Raw genomic sequence first — 8685 nt, 5'->3', positions numbered from 1 at the left:
TTCTCCCATAATCTTTGACACCCTTACTAACCAAGAACCTATCAAACTCTGCTTTAAATATACTCAATAACTTGGCCTCCACCAGCCATCCTTGGCAATGGATTCTACAGATTCACCACTCTCTGGCTAAAGAAATTCCTTCTCAACACTGTTATAAATGAACATCCATCTATTCTGAGGCTGTGCCTTCAGGTCCTAGACTCCCCCACCATAGGAAACATCCTCTCCACATCCATTCAATCTAGGCCTTTCAATGTTTGATAGGTTTCAATGAGACCCCCCCCCCCCCCCACCATTCTTTTAAATTTTAGTGAGTACAGTGAGAATCCTTTCATTCCCAGAATCATTCTTGTGAACCTCCTCTGGACCCTCTCCAATGCCAGCACGTCATTTCTTAGACAAGGGGCCCAAAACTGTTCACAATACTTAAAGTGCGGTCTGACCAGTGCCTTATAAAGCCTCAGCATCACATCCTATTTCTTACATTCTAGTCCTCTCAAAACGAATGCTAACATTGCATTTGCCTTCCTTACCACAGACTCAACCTGCAACTTAACTTAGGGAATCCTGCACAAGGATTTTTGAACTTCCTGCCCATTTAGAAAATAATCCACACCTTTATTCCTTCTATTAACATGCATGAGCATGCATTTCTCTACACTATATTCCACCTCTAACTTCTTTGCCCTTCTGTTTCCTCAACACTATCTGTCCCTCCTTCATATCATTTGCAAGCTTGGCCATAAAGCCATCAATTCCATCATCCAAATCATTGACATATAACATAAAATGAAGCGGTCCTAACACAGACCCCTGTGGAACACCACTAGTCACTGGCAGCCAACCAGTAAAGGATCCTTTTGTTCCCACTCTTTGCCTCTATCCATGCTGGTATCTTTCTTCTAAATCCATGGGCTCTTATCTTGTTATGCGTGCTCATGTGCGGCACCTTTTCAATGGCAATAGTTCATAAAAGTTATCTTCATTTCATGATTGATTGTATATATTCAAGTCTGTGTTTCTTTCTAGTCATTTCTGAATAGCCGATTATTCCTTTCAAAGTGCTTTACTGTAAAATTAAAAGGAAAATTGAGGATATAAAAGTAAACTGGAAATGCATGATGATGAGTCAACACCAGATTAATGCTTCAGAGAAGATGACATTTCCATCTGCTTACGTTGGACTGTACAAGTCATCCAAATCATTAGAATAAGAAGAAGATACACAGAGGAGAAACATCAAGGATCAACTTTATTCCTTACACGTATCAGGAATTTGTTGTGGTGTGTTGACACAATATGCAACAAGAGCAACAATATTCAACAAATATAAGGAAATATATAGAATGGATGTGGAATAAAATATGCATAAATACATAAATATCATCATGTATTTACAACAGCATTATAAAAGTTTACAGTACAGTGCAGTGACGGGTAATAGATGGGGAGGGGTGTAAATGACATCAAAAGAGGCCGTTAATATAGTAGGATTGGACAGCTTGTCATATGAAGAGCATCGGATGACTCTGGGCCCACAGTCACTAGAACTCAGAAGAATGAGGGGTGACCTCATTGAAACCTGTCAAATGGTGAAAGGCTTTGATAGAGTGGATGTGGAGAGAATGTTTCCTATGGTGGTTGAATCTAAAATCGGAGGACACAGCCTCAGAGAATAGGGGTGTCCTTTTAGAACAGAGATGAGGATGAATTTCTTTAGCCTGAGAGTGGTGAATCTGTGGAATTCTTTGCCACAGGCAGCTGTGCAGGCTGAGTCTTTATGTATACTTACGGCAGAGGTTGATAGATTCTTGATTGGTCAGGACATGAAGGGATACAGGGAGAAGGCAAGAGATTGGGGCTGAAAGGAAAATTGGATCAGCCATGACGAAATGGAGCAGCCATGATGAATGAAGCAGACTTGATGAATGGAGCAGCCATGATGAATGAAGCAGACTTGATGAATGGAGCAGACTTGATGAATGAAGCAGACTTGATGAATGGAGCAGACTTGATGGGCTAAGTGGCCTAAGTCTGCCCCTATATCTTCTGGTCTTATATGAGAATGCAGATGCTGCCTGACCTGCCGAGTTCTTCCAGCAGCTTGATTGCTGTCATTGCGATAACTGGTGGCTTGCAAATGATTAAAAGCATAAATCACCTTGAATTTGACCTCATACTTCCGAAAAAATGGTTGAAGAATGATAGAGTCAGGGACTTGGATACATACTTTGTCTGGGTTCTCCATCCTTGTGCAACATCACTTCATGTATTAACACTTCCCATGCTCTTCTCCCAGCCACTTACATGGTCATAAAGTGGTAGAAACACACAGTTGTGGAGAGGGAAATAAGGGTCAATGTTTTGGCTCAAGGACCCTTTCATCAGAACTTAAATAGTGTCAAGACCAAAGTTTGCTTCCAGTGTTACAGAGCAAATGTCTTAAAGTGCAGACCTAAGTTGTCAGAGTAACTTTTTAAAAATAGATCCGACAGCTGGAGCCAGAAAAGAGAAATGAAACTGGAATGTAGAAGAAAGAACATAGGACAGTACAGCACAGTACGGCCTTTTGGCCCATGATGTTGTGCTGAACTATACAAAATTAATCCACTATCAGTCTTTGGGTGAGGTCCAAAGGTTGAAGTCCCTTGCTCAGTATGTCCAGAAGTCAGAGGCCGGTAACTGCGAGTGTAGGCCAGGAACTGGAAGTTGGAGACCCAATATCTGCGAGTTTGAGAGTCCAGGGCTAAGTACTGGAGGCCCAGAGGCAGCTTGTCCTGGGGTTGGAGCTGTGTGTGTGTATGTGTGTGTTGGAAAGAGGCTTGTCCTGCTGTTGCTTTTTGTTGCTATTCTGTGTTGTTCTGCTGAACACTCTGGGATCTCTACGTTGGTGCCAGAATGTGTGGTGACCCTCGTGGGCCGCCCCCAGCATATCCTTGGGTTGTTCTGGTTGTTAGCACAAATGACACATTTCACTGTATGTTTCAATACACGCGTGATGAAGAAATGAATCCTAATCAGAAACTGAACCTCATCCTTCCCTTCTACACAGCCCATTTTTCCTACGTCCAAGTGCTTATCTGAGAGTCTCTTAAATGCCCCCATTTTATCAGCCTCTACTACCACCCGCAGCAGTGCATTCCAAGCACTCACAATATCTGCATATAAAAAAAATTCAACATCTAGGAGAAGGAAAGGAGGTTATCAACAGCTGTTAAGCACTCAGATGGAATATGAGGTGTTTTTCCTTGGGCTTATATTAGGTATTGTTGGAGCGATGTATGTGATTTAAGACAGAATGGGAATGACACAGAGAATTAGAATTATATGACATCTTTGCAGGATAAATAACAGTGTTTCCTTCCAGTTCTTGCAAAACGGGTCCATCAGCTCCTGACTTTCTGGCTCATTGCCTTCAAATTCTTCAGTGTGATTCACAAATTTCTTCAGAGTTTGACCACATTGCTTTAAAAATACCTCAATCCCAATGCACCTCATTTCCTCAGCTATAGGGCTGGACAGAAGAAATTGGAGTTGTTCTCCTTGGAGTAAAGTTTGAAAGATGATTTGATTCGATAATGTTGCTATAGAAGGTAAACGGAAGGACATTGCTCTGTTCAGCGACTTTACATTCAGGAAGAAATTAGAATCTATAAATTCGCTCCCTTCAGGCATTGTGGAGACAGAAGCAATCAGTTCATACAAACGGGAATAGGGCAGGTAGTTGAGAAAGATAAATTTGCATAGCAGTGAGGAAAGAACAGTTCTATTTGGAGCTGGTCTAATTGCCGCCTCTGGTGCTATAAGAATTCTGTGATTCGTCTGCACCCAGCCCACCTTATGGCCTTCTTAAATCATCTTTGAAACTCTTATGATTCTACTAACTATTGCATCTTTCCTGCCTCTAAACTCTTTTCTCAACTCTCAACTTCAGCCTGGTATCCTTTGTTCCTGTTCTTTGGATGAAATTATCTTAAAGAAACCATATGCAGTTGCCTACTGATTCCTGCTTGAAAGTACTGATGGATTCTATTGTCAGAGGCCCGATGTCTGTGAGTCCAGGCCAGGTTGGAGGCCCAGAGCCGCATATTCTGGGGTCAGGGGCCTGTTAACTTGTATGAGTGGGTGAGTGGGAGGTGGAGACGGGCTTTTTAATGTGTATGAGTGGGTGGGTAAGTGGAAGGGGGAAAGGGGCTTGTTTAGTTGTTGTTGTTGTTGCTTGTGCTGTGGGCAAGGCACAAGATTGCATGGTGACTCTTGTGGGCTGCCCCCAGCCAACCTTTAGATTTGGCTGTTAACACAAACAACACATTTCACTGTACCAGATTATAATCACTTTCTGCACAAAACAATCCTACTCTGTGTTTTTCATTTAAAATGTTAAATTGTGCGACCTTGTTCCTGACCCAGCTACAACTGAGAACGGCATCACTTCAAGACCATCTCAGGTGAGAAGAAGTTGATTTCACTTAGGTCCTCGGCTGAAGATTAAGAAAGGCAGTGCATCATGGCAGTTTTAAGAGCTGGACTGTGCCCAATCAGTGAACGGGATTAATTAGAAAGGCCGAAAAAAAACACGGTAGGGGCAAGCAGAGCGGCCATTGTGTGAGTGGGCCAGTGTTGGATGAGGTAAGTATCTGGTAAGTTTCTTCTTTATTCTTCATTCCTCATCTGTTAGGGCACAGTTAGTGCAGTGAGAATGGCTCCAGGGTCTGTGTTTTGTTCTGCATGTGCGACGTGGGAACTCTAGGAGACCTCCACCTCCTGGATAGTCACATCTGCACCAGGTGCACTGAGCTGCAGCTCCTCAGAGAACGTGTCAAGAAAATGGAGCTGCAGCCTGATGACCTTCAGCTCCAACGGGAGACAGAGGAAGTGATAGATAGAAGTTACGGAGAGGTAGGCACCACTAGGCTGCAGGAGACAGGTAGTTGGGTGACTATCAGGAGAAAGAAGGGAAATGGTCAGCCAGTGCAATGTAGCCCTGTGGCCATTCCACTCAATAATAAGTATACCACTTTGGATACCATTGAGGGGGACGATCTACTAGGTGGGAGCCACAGTGACCAGGTCTCTGGCACTGAGCTTGGAGCTGTGGCTCAGAAGAGAAGAGAGATGAAGAGGATTGCAGAAATGAAAGGAAATTCCATAGTTAGAGGAACAGAGACAAGATTCTGTAGGCACAAGAGAGACATCCGGATTGTATGCTCTCCCAGGTGGCAGGGCCAGGGATGTCCCGGATTGGGCTTACAGCATTCTAAGTGGGGAGGGTGAGCAGCCAGAAGTCTTGGTACATATTGGCACCAATGACATAGATAGGAAAGGTGAGCAAGTCTTGAAGAGAGGTTTTAGGGATCTAGGTAGAAAGCTGAAAAGCAAGATCTCCAGAGTAGTAATCTGTGGATTGCTGCCTGTGTCACGCACCGGAGAGGGTAAGAATAGGAGCATTTGGCAGATAAATGTGTAGCGGAGGAACTGATGCAGGGGGTTCAGATTTCTGAATCATTGGGATCTCTTCTGGGGAGGGCACAACCTGTATAAAAAGGACAGGGTACCCCAGAACCTGAAAGGGATCAATATCATTGTGGGAAGGTTTGCTAGAGCTGTTCAGGAGCATTTAAGCTAACTTGGTTGGGGGATGGGAACTGGAGGGATAGGGCTGAGGGTGGAGTAGTTGGTTTACAGACAGAGGCAGTGTATAGTGAGTCTGCTAGAAAGGAGATGCTGATGCTGATTAGTGACTTTAATCAAGCATCACTGACGAAAGTCTCCCTGAAGTTTTGTCAGCACATCCCGGTGAGCACTCGTGGAGATAACACACTTGACCACTGCTACACTCCCTTTGGCAATGCTTACAAAGCTCTCCTTTGCCCAGCTTTTGGAAAATCAGATCACTCTTTGATCCTGCTTTTGCCAACATACAGGCAGAAGCTGAAACAAGAGGCGGCCATAGTTAAAACCGTCCACTGTTGGTCCGACCAATCGGCCTCCATACTACAGGACTGCTTCGATGATGTCAACTGAAATATCTTCCATGATGGGGATGTCTCTGAGATTACTGATAGGTTCACGTGCTTCATCTGGAAGTGCATCGATGATGTTGTCCCCCAGAAGTCGGTCAGGGTCTTCCCGAACCAGAAACCCTGGATCAATAGTTCCATGCAAGCAGCACTTACTGTGCAACATCGAGCTTACATCGCTGCAGATCAACTAGAGCTCAAAAAAAGCAGCTATGATCTGCGCAAAGCTATCAAGGCTGCGAAACAACAATATAGGAAAAAGGTTGAGTCAAGGTTCACAACGAATACCAAAAAAGACCAAGGTAACATGCCTGAACGACTGGCGTCCTGTCGCATTCACATCAATAATAAGCAAATGCTTTGGGAGGTTGGTCAAGGATTACAGCTGCAGCTTGCTATTGCCCAAACTGGAACCCCTACAATTCGCATACCCACACAACTGATCGACAGAAAATGCAATAGCCACTGCTCTCCATACTATCCTTACATATCTGGAAAAGAGGGATGCTTATGTGAGAATGCTGTTCTTGGACTACAGTTCAGCATTCAACACCATAGTTCCATCCAGGCTCAATAAGAAGCTCAGAGACCTCAGCCTTCACCCTGCCTTGTGCAGCTGTATCCTGGACTTCCTGTCGGATCGCCTTCAGGTTGTAAGAGTGGGCTCCCTCACCTCCACCCCTCTGACTCTCAACATAGGAGCCCCTCAGGGCTGTGTACTGAGTCCCCTCCTTTACTGTCTGTATACCCATGACTGTATCGCCACCCACAGCTCCAATCTGCTAGTTAAATTTACCGATGACACTACATTGATTGGCCTTATCTCAAACAATAATGAGGTGGCCTACAAGGAAGAAGTCATCTCTCTGACACAGTGGTGTCAAGAAAACCTCTCCCTCAATGTCGCAAAAACAAAGGAGCTGGTTGTGGACTACAGGAGGAATGGAGATGGGCTAACCCCTATTGACATCAATAGATTTGGGGTTGAGAGAGTGAACAGCTTTAAGTTTCTCAGCATCCACATCACCAAGGACCTCATGTGGTCTGTACACACCAGCTGTGTGGTGAAAAAGGCACAACAGCGCCTCTTTCACCTTGGACAGTTGAGGAAGTTTGGTATGGGCCCCCAAATCCTAAGAACTTTCTACAGGGGCACAATTGAGAGCATCCTGACTGGCTGCATCACTGCCTGGTATGGGAACTGTACCTCCTATAGTCACAGGACCGCGTTACGGAACTGGAGCTGCAGCTCGATGACCTTCGTCTGGTCAGGGAGAGTGAGGAGTTGATAGAGAGGAGTTGCAGGCAGGTGGTCACGCCGGGGCCACGGGAGGCAGACAAGTGGGTCACGGTTAGGAGGGGGAAGGGGAAAGGTCAGGTAATAGGGAGTACCCCGGTGGCTGTGCCCCTTAACAACAGGTACTCCTGTTTGAGTACTGTTGGGGGGGACAGCTTACCCGGGAGAAGCGACAGTGGCCGTGCCTCCGGCACAGAGTCCGGCCCTGTAGCTCAGAAGGGTAGGGCAAGGAAGAGAAGGGCAGTTGTGATTGGGGACTCGATAGTAAGGGGGTCAGATAGGCGATTCTGTGGACGCAGTCCAGAGACCCGGATGGTAGTTTGCCTCCCTGGTGCCAGGGTCCGGGATATTTCTGATCGTGTCCAAGATATCCTGAAGTGGGAGGGTGAGGAGCCAGAGGTCGTGGTACATATAGGTACCAAAGACATAGGTAGGAAAAGGGATGAGGTCCTGAAAGGAGAATATAGGGAGCTAGGAAGGGAGTTGAGAACAAGGACCGCAAAGGTAGTAATCTCGGGATTTCTGCCTGTGCCACGCGACAGTGAGAGTAGGAATGCAATGAGGTGGAGGATAAATGCGTGGCTGAGGGATTGGAGCAGGGGGCAGGGATTCAAGTTTTTGGATCATTGGGACCTCTTTTGGCGCAGGCGTGACCTGTACAAGAAGGACGGGTTGCACTTGAATCCTAGGGGGACCAATATCCTGGCAGGGAGATTAGCGGGGGCTACTGAGGTGACTTTAAACTAGAATGGTTGGGGGGTGGGAATCAAATTAAAGAGGCTAGGCGTGAGGAGGTTAGTTCACTACAGGGGGATGGGAACCAGTGCAGAGAGGCAGAGGGGTGTAAAGTGAGGGTAGAAACAAAAAGTACTATGGAGAAAAGTAAAAGTGGCAGGCCGACAAATCCAGGGCAAGCATTAAAAAGGGCCACTTTTCAGCATAATTGTATAAGGGCTAAGAGAGTTGTAAAAGAGCGCCTGAAGGCTTTGTGTGTCAATGCAAGGAGCATTCGTAATAAGGTGGATGAATTGAAAGTGCAGATTGTTATTAATGATTATGATATAGTTGGGATCACAGAGACATGGCTCCAGGGTGACCAGGGATGGGAGCTCAACGTTCAGGGATATTCAATATTCAGGAGGGATAGACATGAAGGAAGGGGAGGTGGGGTGGCGTTGCTAGTCAAAGAAGAGATTAACACAATAGAAAGGAAGGATATAAGCCGGGAAGATGTGGAATCGATATGGGTAGAGCTGCGTAACACTAAGGGGCAGAAGCCGCTGGTGGGAGTTGTGTACAGGCCACCTAACAGTAGTAGTGAGGTCGGAGATGGTATTAAACAGGAAATTAGAAATGTGTGCAATAAAG

Source organism: Mobula birostris, chromosome X (genome assembly GCF_030028105.1).
Source record: "Mobula birostris isolate sMobBir1 chromosome X, sMobBir1.hap1, whole genome shotgun sequence".
In the NCBI taxonomy this organism is placed as follows: Eukaryota; Metazoa; Chordata; class Chondrichthyes; order Myliobatiformes; family Myliobatidae; genus Mobula; species Mobula birostris.
Note: the sequence above shows the minus strand (reverse complement) of the source record.